Here is a 27222-nt window from a genome sequence, read left to right as displayed (position 1 = left end):
CTAATATACAGTGGCTAATAAAAAAAATATAATAAGAGGTTTACCCTGGGTTTAACTTATAACTCAAGGAAAAGAGACATCACTAAATACCTTATGCAAGCTTTGGAAGACATGATAAAGTAAACCTTAAAGTTTTAAAACATTGAATTCTTTGTTTACAGCTCTCCTGATTGATAAAAAAAATGCCAATTAAGGAGATACAATTGGTTCTGGGTGACAGAGCAGTTCTCTGGGGAACTGGAAGCGTGTGTCTTTGTCTTGCAGACCAGAAATGTAAATACAGAAACAGTGACCTAGGACTGAGCCTAGTTAGCTCAATGAGATAAAACTTAATGCCAAGAAATTTTTGGCATTTTAGAACTCAGAACTCTGACGGGTCCTTCAGACTTTGTCAAGAAATCTTAAATATCTGTTTCATAAATAGTAAGCCTTAGTGATTTGAGCAAGCAAATTCAGCCTACTAGAACTATTATTATACCTATATTATAATTAACTTTTAAAGTGAAGCTATGAGATCTCTAGCTTTTGTCTGTTTATAAACCTGCGTACACATTACAGATGTGAGATATTTATACAGCTAAAAAAAAAATCAAAGTCAAAGATCTCTGCTTAATTGACATAAAAAATAAGAGCTTACAAATTAAGTATTTTTAAAATAAAAACTGAACAAATTGACTTTCAGCATCACGTGAAATGGAAAAATTCAATATTAAGATAATATTTGATATTGTTTAGTTTAAGTTTGTTCTAATTAATATAGACATCTTTAAAGTCATCAATATTAAGTATAATACCTTTACTGTACCTAGGTTTAATGAAAGTCAAATAAGATCCTGTTATATCTGGTGAAGATTTGTCAAGAAAAAAATAACAGTAATGTGGTGTGGTAAAATTTTAAGTAAATTAAATGCAAATGAGATGAGAGCTTTGGGTAAATTTTTAAAATATATTTTTAAAATGTATGCTTAACATAATCTCTAAATGTTTGGTATCTTTAAATTCTAGAGTTGTGCTAAATTAAGTTAAATGATAGGATTTTATCTAATAGCTATGCCATTTTCAGATAAAATAAGATTGAAATATGAATTACTTAACATTTAACTTACTCTTACAGAGAAACTAAAGGTGTTTAGTTATATTAATAAATGGTTGGTGCCACCCTGAAATAGACTCTATTTTTAAGGGAATGATCTCAGTATCCTAGGAAAGTAAGATAAATGTGTAAAGGAAGATATAAGAATGGAATTATATTTTGTTAATGAAAAATAGTGACTTTGTCCTGAAGCTGGTTATTTCTGAATGGAAGAGAAAATAAGGGACACACTAATATGAGAATAGAAAGCTGTGGAAGGCTTGTGGAAGAGGTACCCTAAGGAAAGAGTTTCGTAAGTTGTCGGAATTGGCTAAATTTAGAATCAACTTGGGCAAAGTAAATGAATCTTAGAAGTAAGTTGGTACAAGACTAGATTTGGTTTTCTCGCTGTTAAGAGGAAACATGTTTTTTGAAATGTTAATCCACCTTCAGCAACAGATTGTAAACCTTCTTATACCACTTAACTGATCTGTTCTGCCTTTACCTTTGACGTATTTTCTTGTTAATGAATAAGTACTGCTTTACAGTGACCTATATGTTTATCTGACCAAGTGTTCTGAAATCTTTTAAAAAGATCCCCAGATATCAATTTCTAATTAAAGTTCTTTTAATCTCCAGTTAAGTTTGGGAAGTTACAGATGGCCCCTGAAACATCCCAAAGAGAGATTTTAAAAGAGTAAGTTTCAATTGGCGTGTTAAATAACATGATATTGTCAAATGAATAATAAATCTTCTAAGGTTATATTGTATGAGAAAATATTATTAATATAGATATTGTAGAAATTATATGGACTCCCTAAAATTCTGGTATATCTGAAATGTTACCAGTGATAATTCTGGGTATAGTGACCAGGTTTCTTTATCGATTATAGTGTAACGGTGTTTAACCATGATTTTAAATCTTTTGTCATTTATAGACAGTTAATGGTTGTCTTCTGATGGTTTTGCAAAATGCTTGCTCTTCAAGGAGATTTACTGATTTCTAATAAATTTCAAACTATAGCAGTGAACTAAACTGGGTAAGAAATTTTAAATTTCCAATGAAAACTGTGATTAAAAGAATTAGTTACATGGGACTGAGTAAACTGGTGAATATGTTTATAAATTTTGATTTTGTTTAAAATACTACTGGCTTTTAACCTGTTTCCCAGACATAAAGAATCTCTTCTCTTTAAGCTAGCTATGATTCACAGCAATTTGATAAATTATACCTATGTAATCAGACTTGGAACAGTTATCTTTTCTCTCTATCTGATCCCTCAATAGACTAAAAACTCTTAGGTCCCCAGTGGCTCTATCAGACAAATGAGGAAGATCATCTCCTAACAGATATAGGAATCTCAAGGTAATTTTAAGGATTTTAAAGAGAAAAGAATTTACCTAAATTTGTAAGGCAGAAATCCATGACAAGCCATTGACGGGGCTTTCCAGGCCTTAGCAAATCTTATTAACATTCTACCCTGAGACTCCTTATTAAAAGTTCCAACACAGCCAATTTAAAAAAGCCTATATGATCAAATAATCAGACTTGACTTGTAAACAAATTAATCTTGATTTGGCTTTGAGAAAAATGAGGGTAATTTTAGAGAGAAAAAATCTTATATTTTACTGGATATTAAGTTCTAGTTTTGTTAATTGAGGTCTATATTTACTAAGACACTTCCCAGATCATTCCTTGCTTTTATGTCATATTGCTGTACAGTTTAATTTAATTATGAAAAGGATACTCTAGGTTTGTTTCCGAAGCTCAGTAATCTATCCTTGTGTAAATTTCCAATGCTCCATGACCTAAGCCAGGGGATTATACATACTGGAACATGCATGACTTAAAGAACTGTCTCCAACCTGAATGGAAAGACCTTTTATCAAGTACTCTTAACTAGACCATACACACAAAAGCTGAAGGAAACGGAATTTCGGATTCATTTCCTATCAGAAACAGCCACTGCAATGCACTGGCCTATAGAGCACTTGCTCACCTGAAAACAATGCCAAAATGGTGAAAAAGCTACCAGGCCAGGATGAGAAGAAGACGACATCTGAGCTCGACAGCTGACCCAAGACAACGGACCAGGCTTGTATACCAATTACTTTGACAATTTCTCCTACCTTTGATTATGAACTACTCCAATTGTTAAGTTTATGGTAAATTACCTATGTCTAGTACTTCTGTGTTACCTTGGTGGGTTTCCCTACTCCAAGGCTCTAACTAGATAGCCCTCAGAAACGTTATTCTAAAAATAATTTATAGTTCTGTTTAGGCCACTGTTGATCTTACAACGTGGGAGAACTCACCTGGCCAATTAATACCTGCTCGGAGCCTGACCATAAATATGAACTTTCTCATAAGATCACTCAAACTCAATCAGAAATACAAGCAAAATTTTAACCCAAATATACAACTTCTCTACTATTAAATTCTTACTCGTTACTTAAAAACGTTACTAGCTATATTAGTTATATGATCTCTATTTTATTAAATTGTTGTCTGTTACATTTCCCAACGTGTAACTAGGCCTACAAGATTGATGATGGCTAAACATCCTGAAGAAATAGATAAAATTTTTAACCCTGCATAAAATAAATGTAATAGTGTGATTCTAGGTATGGGAATGAGCAACGAAGGGCAAACATTTCCTGGATCATAATAGACTAGTAAGACAGGCGATCCAGAAAACTTTTAGTATCAACAGGCCCTGATAAAAAAACCTAACACCTTGAATGGCAGCTCAGAAAATTCTTCACCTGAAATAGGAATGAGCCATCCTAGCACCGTGGGACAAATTTGGTCATGAAATGTCTCTCAAAATATAGGTCGAATTTAGGACCAAGGGGGAGCACTGTGAATGAAAATACTACAATGTGAGTGAAAATACTGCAACCATGTCAGTAAACAAAGAATGCTGAGACCAAGCCCTCAGCAGCTGCTGCCACACCCCAGCGAGGATATGCCTGAAACCCAGCCTTTCAGCCACTCACAGTGGTGCCCTCTGAGCAGACTCAGAATAAGAAAGGACAGGATACTGTCCCTAGATAGCTAGGTGCTTGCCAAAGGAATGAATTCAATAACCCATATGTTTGCTTCATCCCATACATAGAAAAGCACTAAATACTTGAACTTGAGATATCTGGCTTTCTTTAGATAACAAGCAATCTTTTATTGTTCCAAGTACCTGGTCTTTGTTGTAAAGCTCCTATTTATCCAAGCTCCTCCCCTACCTCTTGGGAGCAGTCCCTCAGAGATCTGAGAGGCTGTCATCCAGGCTCGAGGCCTCCCGCCAAATAAAACATAACTCTTAAATTTTAGGCTGAACGATTATTTCAATGAAGTCCCAGAATAGACACAACTCATCAATTCTGTAATGGAACACACTGAGTCAGGAACCAAAAGCATGTTCTAGTCCCGAAAAACTACGGTTTCCTCTTTCTTCCTGTCATTATACAATCACACCAGAACTCATTAATTTGCTGTCTGCACGCTTGGCAACCAAACTCAGAGAAGATTCAACTTAACAGAGCTCCATGCTGGGGAGAACCCCCCGCAGAAGCACAGCGGTTGGCCTGCCCTCCCGCACGCTCTGCTGAACCCTAGTGTCCTCCGTGGAGACCAGGCCAACAGAACTGCTCCAAACAGCTACAAAGTCCCACAGATTAAATAAAAGCATTTTATTTTATACTATATGTTATGTATATACTCATCTCTGAAAACAGCTTTGCCAGAAGCCCAAATCTTCAACATTAATCTGCAAAGGCAAATCCGGTCCCCAAGGGAAAACAAGTTTTAAGATGATGCTATGGCCTCCAAAGTCCTCTCCAGGACCATCAACCAAACTGCCTGCAGGCCTGCAGCTGCAGGCGGCTACATGTCTGCTTTTAAAGCAACCCCTTCCTGCCCTCGGGCACTACAATGTCCCTCTACGCCCTCCCTTCTCAGGGTAAGAGCAGCTGCTGCAGAACCTTGCAGGGCAGCACTGACAGGACTGGACTAAAGGATCAGAGCTAAACTAAGCCTTCTGATGACACGAGCTGTGTCACTTTACAGATGAAGATATATATAGAGAGGGTTGGGGTGATATTGCTCAAAGTCACACAGCTAATAAGTGGCAAAGTCCATACCTCTGCTCCTCCCTCTGGCGTGATGCCCCAGCTGGGATGCCCACAGGGTTCTCTCGTGCCTGCCTGACCAGTCCTTTACTGTCACTCATAACCCACAACACGGTCTGACCCTAGCCTGCTTTTTCAGCATCTTTTCCTTCCAATCTCGCAGGAACAAGGCTGCTTGGGCCACTTTATGACTTCCGGCTTCCCAAAACATCCATGCTCAGGCTGGTCTTGCCTGTGCATCCTTCCCCCTGCTCAGAGGCACTTCTTCCCCTGCAGGAGGACTTTTCCACTCTCCACAGGGACACCCCCTCAGGGGAGCCCTCTTCTTGCCCTCAGAAAGGCAGGTGTCCCAGGCCACATCCCGAGCTGCCCCGTTAGGTCTGCGGGTGATCAGGTCTGCTAGTCAGACCAGCAGCCTCAGAGCCAGGAATTATGCCCGGGTCACCCTGCAAACCTACTGCCCGCCTCACAGCCCCCAGCCAGCAGGCCACCTGGAAGTCACAGCAAGTGCCCCACCCAATCCAGAAGTCTCTTCATTTGCCAGCACCGCTGATGACTTGTCTCCAACCTTTGGTCAGTTTTGCAAAAAAAAGCACCTTCCACAGTGAACAGGGGGTTTTCGCTTCTGCTCCCATCCTTACTGCAAATGTCAAGGGAAACCAAAAGGCCTTTTCTCAACACTTTTCTGATGACACCCTTCCACCCACTATACTCATATGCTCAAGAAAATTGGGTCCACGTGATTTTGTTTCCCTTACGCTAAGTGGCTCAAAACACTTTGTGATTTTTTTTTTCCTTTTTTGAGGGTATTTGTACTCAGTTTCTCGGCTTTAATCGGTTTTCGTCTCTCTCTTCAGTATCCCAAGCAGTTACCACTTCTTAGCCCCTTCAGCAGCCTCCCTCCCAACATCTAGTCTAGGAAATCAGCTGTGATGAGGGGCCTGGAGGCAGTCACAGAAGAAGTAACTAAGGGACAGAGAGGCGACATAGTTTGCCCAAGGTGATCAGCCTCAACCCCCAACAGTGTGTTTCACGTCCCTCTGTTTAACTCTTATGCTAAACAAGCTAACTTTTTGTAGATTATGGTTATAAACAGATGAGGTATCAAAATACATACAAGGACACACATCAACTCTAAGATGTTCATTAACTTCACTATTTTGTTTCTATTTTTTTATTTCTATTAAAAAATAATTAAGAACCTCTGCAGTCAATATAGAAAAATGTTACTGGGTTTTAATCCAGAATATAGAGGTGTTGTGTGTCATTACTCATACTTATTTGTATGTTCACAAGACAAAATGATTTGAAGGTCTCTCTCCCCTCCTCCTACTCAGTACCTGCTCTCACCAGATCTCCCAGTCCACACATCTAACAGCCTTTCACTTCACCCACAGCTGAACTCATCAGTTTTCCCCCAGAGCTCCCTCTGCAGCTTTCCCTGCTCAGAGCACAGCAGGACCATCACTTACCTCATTAATCCACCCAGAAACCTGGGCCTTCCTCCATCCTACCTTCACAGACAGCATTCATCTTTTCATTTTTACCATCTAAACATGCCTTCAATCTGTTCGCTTTTACACACTGACCGTCCCACCGCTCAAGTGGAAGCCACCAACACTGCACACCTGGACTCACGAGTCTCCCAAGTGTCCCCACAGCCGCTCTCACGTACTTGAGACAAAAGGGATTGTGTCACTCCCGCGGTTTTAGGACTCTTTTCAAACCCACTCTTCTTAGAAGAAACTCCCAGTTCTTCACCTGATAAAGATCTTTGCCATCAAATTGTCAGCTCAGGGAGGGCAGGACAAGCCCTCTCCCCTCGGCCCCTCCCTCTGGCAGAGCATCAGGTTGGGAGGACCTGCTGAGCTACACCAGCCTGTATTCTAACCCTGGTCTTGAGTTCTTAGCAAACTGCTTCACTTATCCATACAAACCCAAGGTAGATTAGAAAGATTTTAGATGTTGAGCTAGACTATTGATTTGGGGATTTTGCACTAGCAACCTGCAAGTACATGTTCTAATGATTCTGTCTTCTTAAAACCACACCCAGATTTAAGGAGTATTTGTGGAATGTCTTCGGAGTAAAAGGGACTGTACTTTAACAGACTATATGTTTTATAACATGAACAACCCTGACAGGGTCACAAATGGAACCACCTCACAAGTGACAGAAGACAGGTGAGAGGCACAAAGCAACAGGTCACAGAGATGGTAAGAGCAAAGTTGTTTCTCCAACCCCCAAAAAATTTTTTGAAAGAACCGAAAACTCTGAATTTTGAAAGTAAAACACTATCATATAAAGAAATAAAATAAATAATCCTCTTCATCAGTGTTTCAAGATCTGACTGCAGAATTTTTAGCATGCCATACTGAATCCTAGCACAGAAAAATCAGATGGACTAGTGGTGAGTAAGTTCCAGGGAAACGGCAGCAATTCCTCCACTTGTAAGAGGACACACACTCAATTGTCGAAGGTGATTTTAAACCACATTCTGGAGAAATTCAGAAGATTCAGGCACCGATTCTAGATGGTGATGACACGGAAGGACGGGTTGGATGCATGCTTCTAACTGAGTCACCGGCATTCTTACACTGCAGGGGGAAACGGAGGCTCTCAGTTATGAGCAGAGATGTTCCTGTCATGTCTCCCAGGCCGTGCCTCGGGGACTCAGTGTCCTGCAGCAGCCTGGCCCCAGACGAGGACCCGCAGCGTGGCTCACTCAACCAGGAGGGGCACTGTGCTTGAGAAAGCCCATCCCCGATGGGAGAAAGAGGGGCTGGTGGGGTTGTGTGTACCTATAAATGATCATAGAAATACACCTGCATACATTCATTTGATACAATTAATATTAGCAGGCTATTTAACAAAATTTCAATTGTCAGTGTTAATTTTACCATTCCTTTCCTCTTGTCCCCTGCACTCTGAGACAGGCTTAGGCTCTCTCACACCTGCAGCTCTGATGCAATAGTTGTGAAGTCATTTTACTTTGCTGCAAGTGTCCTCGCTCCCCGTGTCGCTGTGACTGTCGTCTCTTAACAGAGTCAGATGTCTTCCTGGATCTCTCCCTGAGTTCCTTGCTCCTGCTTCTCAGATCCTGAGATAAAGAACAGGTGAAGACACATGACTAGAAAAGGCACTGTGGACTTGACCAAGTCCTCAGTGACCCCCTAGGTGAGTGCTGCCCACACCTTACCTTCGATTCTCAACGTTCTGCCCAGGGTGACATCCAGACAGGAAAGAGTCTTGGGCCCAATTAAAAGCTGTGAGGCTTGGGTGCAGGGAAAGGTGCAGGAGCTGGTTCTGGAGCCGGGCCCCTCCCCACCTCTGCTACTCTCTCTCCCAAGGCCCTGCCCCCAAGCCCCCAGGCTCCCTGATCTTCTGTCCTTCTCTTCTACACTACTCCAAGCCCTTTTCTCCTTCCTTTATTCCCTGATTATCCCCAGCTGGAGTGATTTTTTCATCACAGCATCTAAAAAAAATTTCCTACAGCTGAAAAAGAAGTCTCCAGAGGTCAATGCCCACATGGTGGTTCCTGAAGAGAGCCCCTGGTTAGGGGGACTCTCACCAACACTCACAGGGCATCAGACATGTTGCAGGGTCGACCACCCCCAACAAGAATTTGCTGTGACCCCTATGCCCGCACAGCATCCCTGTTCACAAAACTGTAGTTGGGCCACTTATCCGTTATTAAGAAGCAAAAGTAAAAAAATTGCTCATGTTTCTTACTAAAATTATCTATGAGGTGGAAAAAGAAATTGTAATAGAAAAGAACAAATTTGACTCCATGTTAGATGTGTTCGTTTGTCTTTAAACCTGTACCCTGTTTTCTAGGCTAAGACTTGTTATCTCTGCACCTTTTGTAAAAGAAAGTTGCCTTTAGCCTGAAATATCCAGGAGGGCCTATTTTGCGGGCTCTGATCTTTAAGGATGTTAGCTCTTCTACACTTATGTAGAGATGGCAAGTTGCAAAATAAAGAATAAACTTTGTTTTTTTGAGGTTTTACAGGGGTGCCATGATTTGACCCACATGGACAGCTGCAAGAATAAAGGATTCCAAGGAAATCAATTCGTACAGCAAGAAGTTTGCAACAACCAACCACACCCCCGCCCCTTTTTAGTAAAAAAGGAGACTGAATTCTGACTTGGGGAAGAGGGTTCTCCAGGGTATCAGTATGCCATCTTCTGGGTCTGCCAGCTTTTCAAATAAAGTCACTATTCCTTGCTCTAACACCTCATCTCCCAATTTACTGGCCTGTCATTCAGGAAGCAGAACTAGTTTTGACGTGGTAACTAAATGACTTCATTGGAGATAGTATGTCTCCACTGTTTCCTCATTTCCAATATGTCACAACCTATCAATTTTATATGCTGTTTAACAACACAACCAAAAAACCTTTGTTAGGGAATTGATTCTATGGAAAGAAAGTTATTTCTACTCCTTCAAACCTTTTTTTTTCTTTTCTATTTTATTTTGTTTTGCTTATTGAAAAGAAAATAAAAGTGAAATCATTTTATTTCACGTATTTTTGTTACAACTACATATTTTAAATTCTACAGAAAGATTTAAATTGCATTATAAATTTGTTCATATATTAATATAAAGATATATACACAATCAATGCGGATTAGGAAAGGAATGGATATTTACTAAAAATCCACTGCACATCCAGTCTTTTACAAGCATATCCTGGAATATAATAAGCTCTAGAATCCAGGGGTCCCCCACCCCCTTTCTCCCTGCCGAGTGCCTTAGTAATCAACAACAAGGCACCATCATAGAGCCACGCGATATGTATTTTAGGTATAAATGAGGAAATTAACTCATTCAACTCTAAATCAAAAACCTTAAAATAAATACTTAACTTATTTACAAACAAAGAAAATTGAACACAATTAAGTACAGTTTCTTCCCCAAGGTCACTAAGCTAATAACTGGTAAAGGCAAGATTTGAGCTCATCTGCCTGATTCTAAACACTAAGGTGGAAAACACATTTGATTGTGGAGGGTCCAGCAGCAAAGCCTATCACCCTATCTTTATTCAGATCTAGCCTTAGACAGCCTGAGACAGCACCCCATTCCTATGGAACTCGAGGATAACACAAAGGATTTTATATCCAGTAGTTTCTTAGGTCTCATTTATATAAAGTGTCAGCAGGTCAGCAGAAAAAACTCTGGGAAATATGAGTGGGTCCAGAGCTTTTTGCTGATTAGTAACTTTATCAGAACAGCGTGACCTTCCCATGAGAGGCCACATGGACCTTAACTAAAGGCAGGTGAGCAATGAAAACTAGCAAGACCCTGGAACTCAAGCAAGAAGGATCACTGCCATCCCCCACCAAGTTGCCTCTTCACCCTCGTGGGCACGATGGCAGAAGATCCAGGTTCTTGTCCAAGTTACACTATCATGGATTCTCACCCATAAACAGATACGACTCTATGCTGTCTTAAGTCCTTCCCAACTCAAATATGATGACACCAATATCTGAGCAGAATGTCTATGTCTCCACTTCCTCTCTTCTGTTAGGAGAATAATTCTATGGCCACAAAGCAGAAATCCAACTAAAAACACCATGCATGAAGCCAGGTGAAAGTCTGCATAAGACACTTTGCTCTCACGGACAGTGAATGAAAACTCAGAATAAGTGGTTCTTCTTCCTCTGTAAGTGGGAGGTAGCCTGATTGTGTGTGTGTGTGTGTGCGCGCGCGTGTGTGCGTAAATCAAATACAATGAATTCTGGGATGTGTACAGATTTTTTTATGTTACTGTCATTTCATGAGGATGAGACAACCTTTAAAGTAATTTGAATCTAGTGTTCTGAGATATTCTCAGGTTCTTTTGGTGGAGGAGGGGAAAGGGGAAATGAAAGGAGGAAAGAAGTAAATGAAGCAAAGGACTAAGAATACTGCTAGCGAAAGGCAAGACATTAATTTTGTTCCTACTTGCATCACACACAAATTAGGGACTGGCTTTCCCCAGGTGTGTTGTCGAACACTGAGTTGCAGAAGAGGCAACAGCCCATTTCTCACTGAACTTGTGACAGTACGTGGCATCTTATAGACACAAATCATTTACCCTGATCAAACACTCTAGCAGCAGGCCGTAATTCTCCTATTTTGAGACACAAGAAAACAGGAGTTCAAAGCGGATATATAACTTGACAAAAGTCAGAGGACCATTAAACAAGAGAGGATGAATTCAAACTCAGATCTGAATGCAGAGTCTGCTCTTCTCACTCCCAGGACTGGAAAATCCTTAACACACAGGCTCCCCAGCTCCCCTGCAGTGTTCCTGGCGCCAAGCATTTCCCATGTTAATGGTCGCCAGTTCTCACAGTCACAGCGCTCTGTGCAGCCAATGGCCTCCATCGGACCTTGATCATCTACCTGTCACGCCCAACAGGCTTCTCCACAAAGGCAGGAATGCTGGCTTTCAAGTGCATAAAAAGCCATCCCTGGTCTAACCTGGGCTCTTCGGAGGCCTCTCCAGCCTAAAGGCAGCCATGAAAATGCTCACAGTTTGTACATGAGCCACACTACCTCTCTCCATCAGTCTCCCCAAATACACTACTTAGCTACGACCACTTTGATAATCTTGGAAACAAATTTTGAAAAACAGAAAAGAAAGGATTCTGGAACAAGTATTTAATACTTACAATTTTAAATGACAAGTTACAAAGTGAGTATTGACAATCCTAATCTGCCTTCCTAGGTGTCAGTTTGAAGAGTTAAAAAATATAATTGCAAAAAATTCTCACTTACAAAATTAAGTAAAACATAAACAATAATCTGGGCTAAACTCAAAAATAATGCCCATGTTGTACATGGAGAAAAATACAGGACTATACTGAGGGGTAAATTAAGAGATGTGAATGTAGAGACATCAACATATTGCATGGAGGAAAGCAGCTTTGTAAAATGAATGCTCTTTTAAAGATAATTCAAAACTTACTAAAAAATCCTATGAAAACCCTTATCTGTTTTTATTCTTTAACTTGAACAAAGAATTTTAGAATTCTTCAGGAATAATAAAGTCATAATACTAGCCAAGAAAAATTGGGATGGAAGAAAAGAATCAAAAAAAAAATCACACTGTCAGATATTAAATAAATTTTTACAATATGTAAGTTATGGTGCTGGAGTAATAAAGTAAGATTGACAGAAATAAACCATGAGCTCAAAAAGAGACTTTAGTGTACATAAGTATTTTGTGCATGTGGGATTTCAAATCAAAGAGCAAAGTATGAATTCAATAATTGTCCTGGGAAAATCAGAGAATCACCTGGAAAGAACAAATTCTATTCCTGTCATAATGACCAAAGAAAAATTACAGATAGTGATGTAAATATTAAAAAGTACTAATAACAGCAAATGCAACTCTTTGCTCATATTAATTCAACTTCTCCTCACTATAACAAGTACTATTATCATCTCCATCTTAGAGATTAAAAAACCTACAGAAGAGATTTGTACCATTATAAGAAAGTATTTCTAAAATAATACCAAAAATATAACCCAAAAAGAAGACATTTACTATCTTAAGTATATTTTGGGCCACAACAAAAGTAAACCTACTGAATAAAATGAAAGGCAAGAAATGACAAGTAAAAACTGCGTGATACATATTGATGAAGTCAAGGGGTTAATGTTCATAACATACAAAGAGCTGTCACAAAGCAACAAGAAGCTCCCTCACTTAACTGTGTGCGAAGGACAAAAGGGATCATTCACGTTTTAAAAGTCAGATGGCTAATAAGTGAAAAATGCTGAATACCTCATTGGTCATCAAATGCAAACTAAAACAATGAAAAAGCACTTTTGCTCATCATATTGGCAAATATTTTTAAAAGTTGTTCTAGCTAGTGTCCATCTGTGAGAGAACAAACTGTGAGCAACGTGTTTGGAGGACGACATGTCAATGGATATGTAAACTCTGATAAACGTGTGTACACACAGATTCAACTCCCCTTCTAGGAATCGTTTCGTTTAGAAAAAAATCAGTTCAAAAAGATTTACTCATCAGAGCATTTACACAGCACTTTTTACAATGGTGGGAAGAAAAGCTGAAGTGAAATCATATCCAGCGATAGAGAATTGGTTACATAAGTTATTCTACATCTTTTCATTCCCCGCAGGAGAAGGAATTTCTAGAGTCACTTGAAAGGAGCCTGTGATGTATGTAATTGTCACATCCAGGGACTAAATTTCCAGAAACCTTAACTAAAGGAATACTCATACAAGATCACAGGAATGTTTGTACAAGAAGGACGCCAGTCAAACACCCTTTCTGACAGTGGAAAATGGAGAAAACTTAAGTATCCACCATCAAGACAATGATGCGGTAAATCAAGGCGAGCTGTGGGCACTAAGGGGCAGGCGTTTTGGCGTGGTCCAAGGCCTTGTCCACAGTACTCTCCCACCAAAGGTGTCCTTACACAAGAGACCAAATCTACTGCACATCAGGAGACCCCTCTACTCTATCTGAAAGGACCGGGTGAGTCTGGAGTGGGAGGACGTCTATGATATACACCTCAGTGAATAAACCGAGCTGCACAAAACATATAGTGTGGCCTTATTTTTCAATACAGCATATATACACACACATATACATAGATTTCTCATATACATGTATGTATGTATGTGTATATATATATGACAGGCATAAAGGTCATGAAATATATACACCACATTGTCAGCAGTTTTTACTCTCAGGAAAAAAAGGGGAAGGGATGTAGGGGCCTTTCGGTACCACCACAGTTCTCTTTTCAGTATTTCAGTTAAATATACTTGGAATTTAAAAGTTTATTTAAGTCCGAAGTAAAATGGATGATGCCTCCACAAGACAGAATGCTATACTGGTCATTAAAAATCATGCCAGGGGAGAGAGAATACTGTAGAAAAACGTGTAATAAGCCGAATGGAAAATGGATGTCTCCACACAGTAAACAGGCACAGAGTGCTCGCTGGTTTTTATGACAGATGTAATACACACTGATGAAAAGAACAGAAAATAGATGTAAAAGTGTTAATTATTATCTCTGAGTAGTGGGACCAGGATAGACACTTTTGTCCCTTTTTTCAGACTTATTATATTAAATACACATTATTTTTCATCTGAAAAAAGCATTTTTAGATGTCTAGTACCACACATTGAAAAAATTACACTAGTACTTACAGAAATAACTAGGAGACACGGCAGCAGCGTCACAAAGTGTAGAACGGGCGATCCTGAATAACACCGCACAGTTACATAAGGACCCACAAAGTAAGAGCACCTGCTGTCTTAGGGCGTAGCCCCCTTCTATTTGTCAGTTGTGTCTTCAGGGCTAAGGCAGTTGTGAGCACGGCCAGTGTCAGTGCTGGTGTCTGGATGGATGCCACTGGAGGTGAGGGCACCTGTAAGCCGAGAGGAAGAACAGAAATCATCCTCTGCTTTTTCTGTCTTGTTTCTTTGTTACTTTTGAAGAGAGGTGTAAATAAGATAAACTAAATCTTCCCTATTAAAATTTCAGTAATGAAACCGTTTTTAAAGGGTTCACAACTTATATTCTGCCTATAACTGTCTTTTCAACAAAGCATCATATTTCTTAAATGTTAATTAACTCAGTTAATTAACTACCTGTTGAAACCTATTAAAGAACATGAAATGCACTATGTAAAATCACCACGCCTGCAGTGACTGGCACATCTGTCTTGATAGCAGTGCAGTCAGCCCCCACCATCCCGTGGCCCTGAGCTCCTTATGCTGCTAAGAGAGCACGCTGCCACCTCAGATGGAGAGAAACGGTGAAAGCGTTTTCTGAAATCTACAGCACTGACAAAACATAACTGACAAATCCCAGGCTCCTTTGAGGCTGTCATTTTCTGTTTCTGGCCTACACCCGTCAATGAGCAGAACCACCCCATTCCCGAGCCATGGGACTCACGTGGGAAGCAGTTTTGGAGAAATTTCCAGGTATAGAATGTAACCAACTATACATAGAACTCTGAAAAAAGAAAAGATGCAATACTCTGATTTTGGAAGAAACTCAAAATATTCTCCTAAGCCTTAGTAGCTGGAAAGGCTGGGCATCTCCTAAGCCACTTATTTATTTCACAGCCAGTGAGCATCTCCCACAAACCCTGTTTCCCTGTGTCTGCTGGGAGCCTCAGGCACACTGTTGCTGTCGATCTTATAAGTCACAGGCCTGAGGCGTGTGTCTCACGCCTGCAACTCTCACACAGGCTCGCCTCCTAGCCTCACTGAACTTGGCCCCATTTTCTCACCTGTTTATTTGGTATCTGTTCTTCTGTAAGCTGCCTGAAATGCTTTTTGGAACAAGTCAGAAGAAACAGTGGGTAGAGAAATGGACAGATGGACAGGTGAGAGTTGGGGAGACAGAGTGACTCCAAGAAAAGGGGAACAAAGAAAATTTCCTATGCAGAACCCTCTTCTAGTCAGGGAAGAAAACCACCACGGAGAAGTGTGAAGAGGCAGGTGGCTTAGGACTGTTTCCTGGATTCCATGAAAAGTCACACCAAGAGATGAGAGGGTAGAACTATAAATAATAAAAGAAAAAAGCATGCATGCTTGAAAAATATATCTACAATATGTACTTTCTAAAGAATAGATTCAAATCAGCACGGCCCAATAACACAATCCTTGGGTATTTACAGAAGTGAGAATCCCATCTCCAAACCACAAGGCATCCCTTCGGAGCACTAAGAGTCTACACGGGACGGTCATAAAGCTGTCATCGCAAAAGCGATGCTATCCTGCCCTTACGAGGAATGAGCAGCTGTGCTCGGGCTGCCCACGCGCGCCATTTACACCCCACAGCACCTCTACGGGAGAGGGACGCCTAGCGAGCCCCATCTCTGCAGGACAGAAAACAAGTCCGGGAGAGGCTAAGCCGACCTACCAGTTCTCCATCTCACAGGACTGGTCACTCCAGAGCAGGACTCGAACTCGGACCCACGTTTGTAACCGCAGTACTACCGTGATTTGTGTGCCTTTTGTGTGTATAATACATTTGTTTCCGGCATGAAAGGATATTTAACAAATGTTCGGTTGTCTTGTCTATCTCATTAGCTCACAATCTTTATATTTTTGAATTGTACTCTTTTCCCCTGGAGAAAGGAACGGAAAGAGCGGGGGTCAGAATGAGATGGGGCTCCATTCTTTATCTGTTACCTCATCTCATCCAGTCCCCAACCAGGGAGAAGGAGCAAATGTTCTCTTCATGTTTAAAGAGAGAGCTCCACTGATGGTGACTTACTCAACTCCAAAACCATGTCTGGGGGAAGGGCACAGACAGCAACCAGAGAAGTATCACCCGTAGGAAGGAGAAAAGAGCTCAGGGTGTCAGCCTGATTTAATTTCAATGGATAATATAATACCACAGACTAAAAATACTAGCATGCAGTGAATTTGCTATTTCTTGACATCTAGCAAGTTTTCATAGCCCGCATGAAACATTATCGTGAACTAGTTAAAGGAAGAGTCCACACTCAGGGAAAATCAATGCCACAGGCAGGCTGAAACCGAGGCTGGAGGAAAGGAAGAGAAAAGGCATAGTTAAGAAGAGGGGAAAGTCTGGGAAAAAGACATCATCACAAGGACTCTCCAGCATCATCCAGCTATCATATAATCATTCATTCAAGAGAGAGTTACTTAGGTCCTATTTTGTGCAAGATTTTACACAGGGCAAAGCAAGAGTGCAGCGTACATGGTGGCAGCAAGTGGCGGGGCTATAATACAATTCTGATCCTGGTACCTTGCACTATTGTACTCAGTATAAAGGCAAAAAAATAAGGTAAAATAATACTATGTAAACTCTACGCATTGTTGAAAAAAATTAAAGAAGACCTAAATACCTGGACAGACACACCACGCACATTCCTGGATCAGATGACAGCGCTCTTGGGATGGCAGTGCTCCCCAGAGCGATCTGTATACTCAACGTGGTCTCGATCACAATCCCAGCGGGCTCCTCTGCAGTAACTGACTAGCTGCTGCTACTATTCATATGGGAATTCGAGGGACTCAGTAACCAAAACGTACTTGAAAAAAAGAAAAAAATGAGAGGACTTGTAATTCTCAATTTCAAAACTTACAACTGTATCTCCAGGTGAGATTAGAGGCCATTTTTAAGATATTACTGGGTTTATCCTTATTTTCAAAATTCTCTACAATGAATATACCTGTTAGAATAAGAAAAATAAAAAGAAAGGTATCTTGTAAAATATGCACAGTGATTCATTCATTGGGAAAAAATTATTTTAACTATAAAGAGGTAAACAAATATCTAGTGAAAAAGGACTACTTAAAAACAAGTGTGCATTTACAATTTTCATAATTTGAAAACTGAAAAGCACAAAAACATTAAGTTACTAGGGAGACTAGTGAAACATATTAATAGTTATTTTCAAAAATTCTAATTGAACAATGAAAACTCAAGAAAGGGAAAATTGTGATTGACACCCAAGTGCAAACACATGGAGAGCAAACGCCTAGAAATCACAGTTCCTTTAAATCTGCTTCTAACTCAATAGGAGAGGAAATTCCTCACTTAGGGGACAGTGGAATCCCATACATAAGACAGGATACACAGTACAAACTGCAGTAGTATCGGGAGTGAATTTCTTAGAATTCTAATGTTACAACATTGCTGAAAAACTATAAAAACACTGACAGACAGATTAAAACACACAGTCATATATATTATATAGAAACATATGAAGTCTGCTCCCATGTTGCATAGAAATACAAACATATTTGTTCATTTATAGGCACTGATTACTTTATCACAGATAGAATATTTCAAATAAAACAAAAAATCAATAATACACTCCTCTTGTCAAATCTACTTGATAAGTTACTCTGCTATGCAATCATAATGTGTTTAAGATAGATCTAAAATTAGTGAAAAATCTTTGTATGGTTTCTTGAATTGTTCTCAAAATTCCAAGCTTAATATTAAAATAGATCTGAGCAGTATTTCTATATTATCTTTTCCCTTGTGAAATGAACAACACAGTCTGTTGTCAAAATTCTGTCCTTACAATGATTCACGAGCACCGTTTCCTAACAAAACTGCTGAACAGCAAGGCACTATCCAGACACTGTGACCAAATAAATGAAACACAAGGAAGACAGTGACCCTATCCTGGAGGGCTTATAATCTGTGTCAACAGCGGGTTTTTATTTGATTGGTTTGATTGGGTAGCAAAATAAAATCAATCAAGTACTTTCTGCTTTTAGCATTCTGTATGTCATGGCTGTTTTTAGTGTCATGAGAAGGAAAGACTTAAGCATGACTTGATTAGGTCAACTAGCAACAATCATCACTGGAGAGTGAGTAATAAAGAAGTTAACTGATAGAAATACTTCTGACTACATGAAACCTAAAATAAATCTACACTGATATCCGAAAGGAAAATGAGGAGATGAGGTCCCCAATGAGAAAACAAACTAACAAGGAATCAAAAAAGGAAAGACGTTTTCATTAACGATTCCAGGCAGTAGTGGAGCATAGTGGTGAGGATCACAGATGTTTGGGACGAACATGAGTGCCTGAACTCCCACAGCACTGGGTAGCTGTGAAACTGATATTTCAGAGAAATTTTCTGCATCTCAGTCTTCTATCCATACACTGGGGACAACAACCGCACCCATCTCCTAGAACGGTCCTACGAATTAAGTTATTTTATATATAAAATTTTAAATAAAATACCTCAGATTTTAAATAATACCCCAAAAGCACAAGGAACAAAGAAAACAGAGATAAATTGGAGTTCATCAAAATTTAAAACTTTGCTTCAAAGGGCACCATCCAGAAAGTGAAAAAACAACACACAGGAGAAATTTTTTTCAGATCATTTATCTGATAAGGAATTTGTATCTATAAAAAAAAAAGTACCTCCTACAACTCAACAATAAAAAGGCAACTCAATTAAAAGGTGAATAAAGGATCTGAAATGGTATTTTTCAAGGAAAATATACAAATGGCCAATAAGCACAAAGAAACGATGTTCAATATCTTTAGCTGTAAGGGAAATCAAGTCAAAATCACTAGGAGAAACCGCTTCACACTCACAAAAATAGCTTATAATAAAAAAAAAAGTGTAACAAGCACTAATAATGACACAGAGGAAGCGGAGCGCACAGCCCTTTCTGGTGAGGACGTAACACAGCGTGGCCACTTTGGAAAACAGCCTGGCAGGTCCTCAGAGAGTTGAACATTTGGTTTCTGAATGACCCAGCAACTCTGCTGTCTGGGCACAGACGTAAGAGAACTGAAAACAAATATCCACATAAAAACTCCTACAGGAATATTCATGGCGACATTACTCATCACAGCCAAAAAGCAGAAACAACCCAATTGCCTATCACCTGATGAATGGGTAAACAGTGGGGCCCAGCCATACAGTCTAATATTATTCAGCAATAGCAAAGCATAGAGTACTGACCCAGGCCACAACGTGGACAAACTTTGATAACGTTACTCAGTGTGAAATAAGTCAGTCACAATAGACGGTTAAACTTACATGAAGTGACTCGATTTAAATGAAATGTCCAGCACAGGCAAATCCACAGAGAGAGAAGAGTGGCTCCTTGGGGCTGGGGGAGGATGGGGAAGATGGGAATGACTGCTTATGCATACGGGGCTTCCTGTTGGGGGAATGAAAATATTCTAAGATTAAATGGGATGCACAATTCTGGGCATAGAGTAAAAACGACTGTATATTTAAATGGTTGAATTGTATTAAAACTGGTAAGAAAAAAAGCACCTCGGGCCAGTACCTTCCCTAGTAAATGCAAATTGCTAACTTTTATTAGAGGAAGAAGAAACTGCCCTCAGCATGAAAGTAGGAGATAAGCAAATGTGAGTTAACCGAAATTGGACAAGAGCATTTCACTTGAAACAGTTGCTGAGTGTACACGAAATATTCAGAAATAAGAAAATCTGTTTCACATCAGGAAGAAGCATTCTGCTTCAAATGCAGATCAAGGATTCGGCAAGCCCAGCTGCTACAAATGACCAGAGAAGAAACCTGGTTCTTAAAACAAGCACCAGAGCCAACAAGGAAATGGTGGTGAGGAAAGCAGGCGGCCGAATATCTGGAACAGTTTGCTACAAATAATTTCTCCACTGAAAATTTAAAAATAAAATGAAAGTGATAAAATGCTCTGTTGACCTCACGTGAATGGGCTTCCTTCGGTGCTCGACTGTTCTGTAACCCCGATTGAGAGACTCAGGAGAATCAGCATGTCTCCTGGGAGTCCCCAAAGGACTGCCCACCAGCACGCTGACCACCATCACATCTACCAGGGTTGAATTGCAGAGAAGAGACCAACTTCTGAAAGGCACAGGAAATGTTGACAAGGGAAGAAAAAGCTGCAGTCAGTCCTGGGACAGAGGCCCTCTGAGCAGAGGCCAGAAGGCTGCAGGTGAACTGCAGTGGCCGTGGGACAGGAAGGGACCATGGGGGAGCATATCTCAATTCTCTCCTCTCTCTCCATCGGGTAGGAGAGATAAACCTGCATCCTTCTCACCTGGAACTGTGGGTTGGCTGGCAGAATTCTTACCGACATGGAATGATTATTCAAGTCTCTGTGGAAAAAGTCAATAAATCGAGAGGGAGTAGGGAGCCAACTCCACGAGCCTCTCAATTGCACCCTTATTTATTGTGTATAATCAAAGGAAAAATTCATTAACAATTGTGTGATAGTAATAGGAACTTCGGGAAAGACAGTATGAAGCAGAGATTGTAGAATACACAATGAGTACAAAGGATTAGTGTATCTTTAGGGAAGTCATGGGGTGAGGGGAGCAAGATACATTTTTAGACATGTGAATTACAAAGCAGACCACCAGACCAGCCAGGTCCTTGTTCTGTGGATCATAGACTATCTAACAGCACACAAGCTCAGCGTTTATAGCTGAGGGCCTCGGTCCTTGCTTTGCAACCAGCAGAGTGCTATCTAAAAGCTCAACTATGCAAGCAAAGCATTGTCTCTGTTTTTAAGGCAAGGAGACTGGAGTGAGGATGTACAGGCACTTGCTTGCAAAGCAGTTTTTAAGCATATATTTTTCTTCTTAAAGTTCACAGGAGGCTGGAGTGTGTTACAATTTGTTAAACCAATCATGGGGTCCCACATGGAACCATTATGGAGGACACCCTAGGATGACAAATCCTGCCTCTGGGTCTTTTCCTGCCATCTTCAGCCACTCTAGCAGGGTCTAGGCACATCCGTGAATAACGATCCTAAAGAACTACCCACACTCTTAACTCCTGGTGCTTGAAACTTAATTTTAGCTCTACACAACTTACCGTAGAAAAGTTTCAGAAATAAAAGATATAATATTCCTTTTATATCTCATCATATTACTGATTTTTCTGATTGCTCTAAGTTGCTTCTACTTGGTAAAGCACATAATTCTGCAGGTGAATTCAGTAATTTCCATTGGGCATATCTAGCCATTTTGGGCTCTCTAACTTCTATTGGTCAAAAACCGATACACTTAATTGATTTCTTTGTTTATCAATTTCAGCCGGGAGGAGAGGGAGTGTCACTCTTTTCCTCAGCCCACCCTCAACCCTTTTCTCATCAACTCAGGCCTCCTGAAAACAAAACAAAGGATTTGTTTCCCTTCTACTCTTTCCACAAAAGCAACAGGAAACATCAGCCTGGAGAAAGAATTCAACACAAATGTTAAAACAAAAATCTATAAACCTGGAGCAACTCCATCTCCGAATCATGATACACAATGACATGAGAGTAAGTGTGTCAGGCACAAAGCATGCGTGAGCCTGACCACCTGATTTCTATTCTTCAAAGGAAGGAAGGTTTTCATATTTTTTATTATCATACTTTGTCATTGTTTCTGATTATGCCAAAAAATAGTTTATGAAAGAATTATGCACTGCAATAACAGATTACTATTGTATCAATTATAGAAGGCATTCAGAGGGGATAGGAAAAGCCACCTCTGTAAAAAATGCAAAATTCCTTCCCCTGTTAAGAACACGTATACAAAATGCAACAGAGAATTCAAATTCTTGTGGAGAGGAGCAAAAGCCACAGAACCAAAGCAAAGTCAATAGAATGAGTTAATTCAGAATTCACTGGACAAACATGCTCAATGCATTCAAATAATTTTAAAGGCACACTGCAAACCATTCACTTAATGATCTGCAGGCTAGAGGAAGCATTTCCCGCTTTAACAGACAACAGAAATCAATAGGGTGCCCCAACAAACAAGGACCAAAGAACAATCAGGTTTTTAACAGCTCTGATAAATCAGCATGTTCTAAAGATCAAAATCCAGAAATTTTAAACATTCATTCACACCACAATGAAACAAGCACTTAAAAAAAAAAAAAAAACAAAGAAACTAAGCACATAGATCATGTACATAGATCAATGAGGACTTCATGTACCGCTGGAAGAACAGGCTATAGCCTTCTACTTGAAAAATAAAACTACTTTTAATGATAACTGCTAAAACACATTTCATCATTCATGTTGCCTTGAAAAATCTGAGGCACTTGTATCTGATCAGAAAAGCAATTCTGGGTAATAGTAGGTTACAATTCAGTGCCAGTTTGCTTTAGAAGAAAAGAGAAAAAAAAGCTACTGTTTCTCATATCCTGCACAAAGTGTGAAGTGTCTCCCTGCCTCTTTCTCCTCCCGTTTTCTGAGCTCATGCTCCCCAACCCTTCTGAAACAAGTATGAGAAACTCTTATTCCCACCAATATGCCAAATGACAAAAGAATATCAATTTATTTGTGTAAATATATGCCTATACCTTGAACTGTAGGAGAAAGGTATCAGAAGTCCATATGAAACTTATTTCTAGATTCCTGAAGTCACACACACAAACGTTCACACAGACACAGACACATACCCCCTGGATTACTGGGCACTTCACAAGTTTAGGAATTCCAACTTCTAGAAGATAACTTTGTAGTTAGTTTAAAATACAAATCTGTCAGCTTTTGAAAGCCTTGATCATCTGCTAAACCATCCAAATATCAAAGAGATCCAATTAGCTTTCTCTGTAGAATGTAATTTCACTTGATGGCAAAACAGACCCTAAGAAGTACTGGATCAAAGATTCGTGTTTATCACTACCTATGATCGTTTTTAAGCACATTAACAGATTCAGAAATGTATGTCTCAACAACATTTATTCTTATTGAAAAAGCATACGTGTTCAACTCTCTATACAGTGACTAGGTCCCATGATGGTGTTTAAGAGCTATTTTGTGTATTGAAATATTTATTTTCAAGTGCAGACAAGGAGGGTGTGTATTACTCAGTTGTAGAGCACCTGCTTAGCATGAACAATGTCCTGGATTCAGTCCCCAGTACCTCCAAAAAAATAAATAAAAATAAGTGCATATTTAAAAATAAGAATAAAGTTATATAAAAAAAAAAAGCAGACTAAAAAGCACTGCAATCTATGTGCTACAATTATAGTAAAAAAAAAGTGTTTCTTTCAAATATTGACTATATGCCAATCACAGAGACAATCACAAATCACACCTGATAACCATCACGTGTGATTCTCAGCAACACTACTAAGTAGACATGGATGAGAATCCCGGCACTGCGGATGAGGAGACGGAGCTCGGAGGAGCTGCGGACCCTGACCGTCCTGCTCCCCGTGACACCGCGTCTACCCAGGGCAAGCTCTGACAGACCTGCTCTGAGGGGACACCCAGCTGCATGGAACCTTGGGGCATTGGGGAGTCGCAGAAAACACTAAAAATTGTTCAGTGAAAAACCAGCTCAAATATATTACACTTTGCCACATCCTTTAAAAAGGGAAAATGACTGAGACCTTTTTGATGCCTCCGTGTCCTTTCTGCCATCATCAATTATTTGCCCTCTCAGGGTGACCAGTGATGAACTGGACCCCATATGAAATGCACTCATATGGAAGAGCTTTTAAAGTTATTTTAAGAAGTTTGTAAGACCCTGTCTATGCCTCACACAGGTGGTCATCCATCACTTCTCACCGGTGTGGACGTACCACCTGAAATCACTCCTTTCTGCTTTTTAAAATCCCTTCATCTAATCCAGGCTTTTCAACAGCAAAGAAGCACCTCAACCACAGACACTGGACAGCTTTTCACCAAACGGACTCGAACAGCCCATTGGACTACCTGGAAACCCTTTTCTTCTATTAAAACCACTTCCAGGTACTTCATCATTTTCTGATTGGTGGACTTGGCCTCTGACTGGCCTACTCAGAGAGCTCCCAGCCTCACATGCGGGGGTGGGAGAGGACCCTGCTGTTGGGGGAAATCAGTGAGGAAGGCGGACATACTCCCGCCAGGTCTGCAAGGGTAGAAGTGCCACAACGTGCTCAGAAATTATACCGTCATCACCCCTGGGCTCCCATGGACTTGTTTCACATTAACCAAACTCATGACACACTGATGAAAGAAAACCAGAAACTTAACTTATTAATGTAACAGAAGACGTGAAACTATGAACCAGACTGAAATATCAGAGTTCAACCATGAGTACATTTTCTCAATGGCCTAATCACGGGGAGGCAGTCACATGGCAAGCATGGACAGAAACAGAGCAGGAAGGGTTTCTAGATTAACTCAATGGACTAAATTTCTGTTATAAGAACTGATCTACTGCCTGGAAAACAAATAACGCCAATCACGATGCACTCTCTGTGGACAGTGGCCAAGACATGACTATGAGCATCTGTGTAACTCTCCTTTCCCTGTCCTTTCTGGGCTAACATATGCACAGAGGTACAAAGATTCAGGGATGCAGATAACTCTAAACACCCAAAGCCCATCTCTGGGAGCCTCAAACCAGAAATCCAGGGTTTAAATACCAGCTCTGCCACTTACTATTTCTGTGATTTTGGCCAACTTACCCTCTGTGTGCCTCAATTTCCACATTGTAAAACTGGGATAACAATCAAACCTTCCTTACTCGCTTGTTGAGAAGATTGAAGGATTCATTTCTGTAAAACTCTCAGAAAAGAATGTAGCACATTTTGGGTGTTCAACAAATGTCAACTTAATATCAAAGTGATTTACAAGTCTCCCTTCTAATCATCTTATGTGTTTCCTGGCTAGTCTAAGTCCCAAAGAAAATCCTTATTTCTCCTTTTATAAACTCTTGGGGAGGACCCTTCTCTTCCATCCCACCACCTGTTTAAACCGAGGGAGGGAATGCCTCCTAACCACTCCTCTGGGCCATGGAGAGTGCTTCTCCATTCACACCCCTGGCCCCTGGCCAACAGATAGCCCTCGTCACACTAACAGAGTGAGGTGTGAGTCCGGGAAGACAAGCAGGGCATTTGAAACCCTTCCTTTCCCTCCAGTGTTGATCACCATTGGGAAGCACTTGGGATGCTCGGCTCCATGGCAGGACAGCCTTGTGCATGAATGGGCAGGTCCTCTCAAGGGAAGGTTCGCTGTGTCACAGAGCTACATGGGACAGGGTGAGTCTCTAATTCTGGGACACAGTATCATGACACGCATTTTCCCACAGCCCTGAAGTTCATGGAGAACGTGGCTTCATCAGTAACAAATAAGACATTTATCGCCTGCCTACTCTTATGTGTCATCTCTCAGTTGGCTGCTGGAGACAACATGTGTATAAGTATTGGATCCATTTAAGCCCCAAAATATATGAAGTAACAAAGAATTCTGTGGCTTAACGTTGGTTCAGGGCGACTGTGTAACAGTTCTGACTCTGCTGATGCTTAATTATGGGTATAGGAACTAAGGAACCTCCTCAAATATCTCTCAGCATAAAACCAGCTTTTCTTATTTTCCTGTTTCTTAGTAATTGCCAAAGACTCTCAAATGATGGCTTCACACAAAAAAGCAGCTAAAGTTTATGAGCCCTCTTGACATACCCACTGTGGTAAACACTTTACATAATTTCTAATTCTCACAATTCTGCAAAGCAGATACGAGCGTCCCCATCTCACAGACGAGGGAAAAACTCAGAGCAAACTGACTCAGGCTCACGTGGCTCAGTGGCAGCACGTGCACGCAAACCCAAGACAAAAAACTACACCCCTTCTTATATGTACAAAATCACCTCCCAACAAATGATACACAGCTGCTGGGTCAATACTCAGGGAACTCAGTACACTTTTCAGCTTTAAGGTGCTCCAGAGGCCGCTCTTAGCTGCTTTATAAAATTCCGGCTCACTGGTTGCTAACACTGGAAGAAAAGACCGATTTTGCCATTGTTTGCACAGCAAGTCTGAAATGTTCACAGCGAGATGACAGAATAAGTCTAAGACATAAGCAGAATAATTTTTCCAGGTAGACAGACATAATGGACATTGTGCTATTCTGAAGCACTAAGCAACGGAATCAAAACAAAATAACATTTGTTAAGCCTTCTTTTGCAAAAGGAATATTAAGACTGTTAGAAGGTGCAACAGCGCCACCTATGGCTAAAATGACCTTCCAGGTTGCCGGGAAAGATGCAACACAAAAATTGCCTGTAGGATCAGAAAAGAGAATCAGATAACTAAAAGCTTATGTAGCACATACTGCACTTTGCTTCGGGGGAAGGGAAGGGTATTTAGTATTTAATCTGATATTGCTAATACTCCTGAATATAAACAAAAGACATAGGTTCATGGAAACTCATCTTAGAAGAGGAAAGAATCCAGTCCAGCCACTTCATTTTACAGGAGGGGAAACTGAGACATGGGTTCTGTCCTGCAATCGGCAGCAAAGCTCTCCCAGGCCTCATGTCTTGCACTGTAGCATAAACCAACAGATCTGTACTAGGCCTATATTCATAAAAGTCACGTTTGTATTTTTCCAACATTAGGTTATCTAAGTATCTTGCAAAATAATTCTCAAAGAGCCAGGATATCATACAAGATTGATGAAATACAAAAACATTTATTTACATAATAAAACAGCATGAGCTTTATTCTATTAAAAAAGTGACTTGTTAAATCAATGTTTTGATATTTTAAACCTGTTAAGAGTGCAGGAAAAAAAAATCAAAATTTTGCTTAATC

General features: G+C 40.2%; 2 long non-coding RNA genes across 2 annotated transcripts in view; both read right to left on the bottom strand.

Annotated features, from left to right (window-relative positions):
* The window catches only part of LOC141578226 (uncharacterized), a 31390-nt gene extending 16949 nt beyond the window's left edge, over window positions 1–14441 (bottom strand). The window contains exons 1-2 of the long non-coding RNA XR_012508377.1: window positions 14375–14441; window positions 8096–8295 (exon numbers count right to left, since the gene is read on the bottom strand). This is a non-coding gene — a long non-coding RNA (uncharacterized LOC141578226). The remainder of the gene's footprint in view (window positions 1–8095; window positions 8296–14374) is intronic.
* A 7-nt stretch (window positions 14442–14448) lies between these two features.
* Window positions 14449–27222, bottom strand: part of LOC141578225 (uncharacterized) — a 30823-nt gene continuing 18049 nt past the window's right edge. Inside the window, exons 3-6 of the long non-coding RNA XR_012508376.1 lie at window positions 17056–17241; window positions 16101–16308; window positions 15126–15185; window positions 14449–14595 (exon numbers count right to left, since the gene is read on the bottom strand). This is a non-coding gene — a long non-coding RNA (uncharacterized LOC141578225). The remainder of the gene's footprint in view (window positions 14596–15125; window positions 15186–16100; window positions 16309–17055; window positions 17242–27222) is intronic.

Source organism: Camelus bactrianus, chromosome 7 (assembly GCF_048773025.1).
Source record: "Camelus bactrianus isolate YW-2024 breed Bactrian camel chromosome 7, ASM4877302v1, whole genome shotgun sequence".
Classification (NCBI taxonomy): Eukaryota; Metazoa; Chordata; class Mammalia; order Artiodactyla; family Camelidae; genus Camelus; species Camelus bactrianus.
This window is presented reverse-complemented; position numbering and strand designations above follow the sequence as displayed.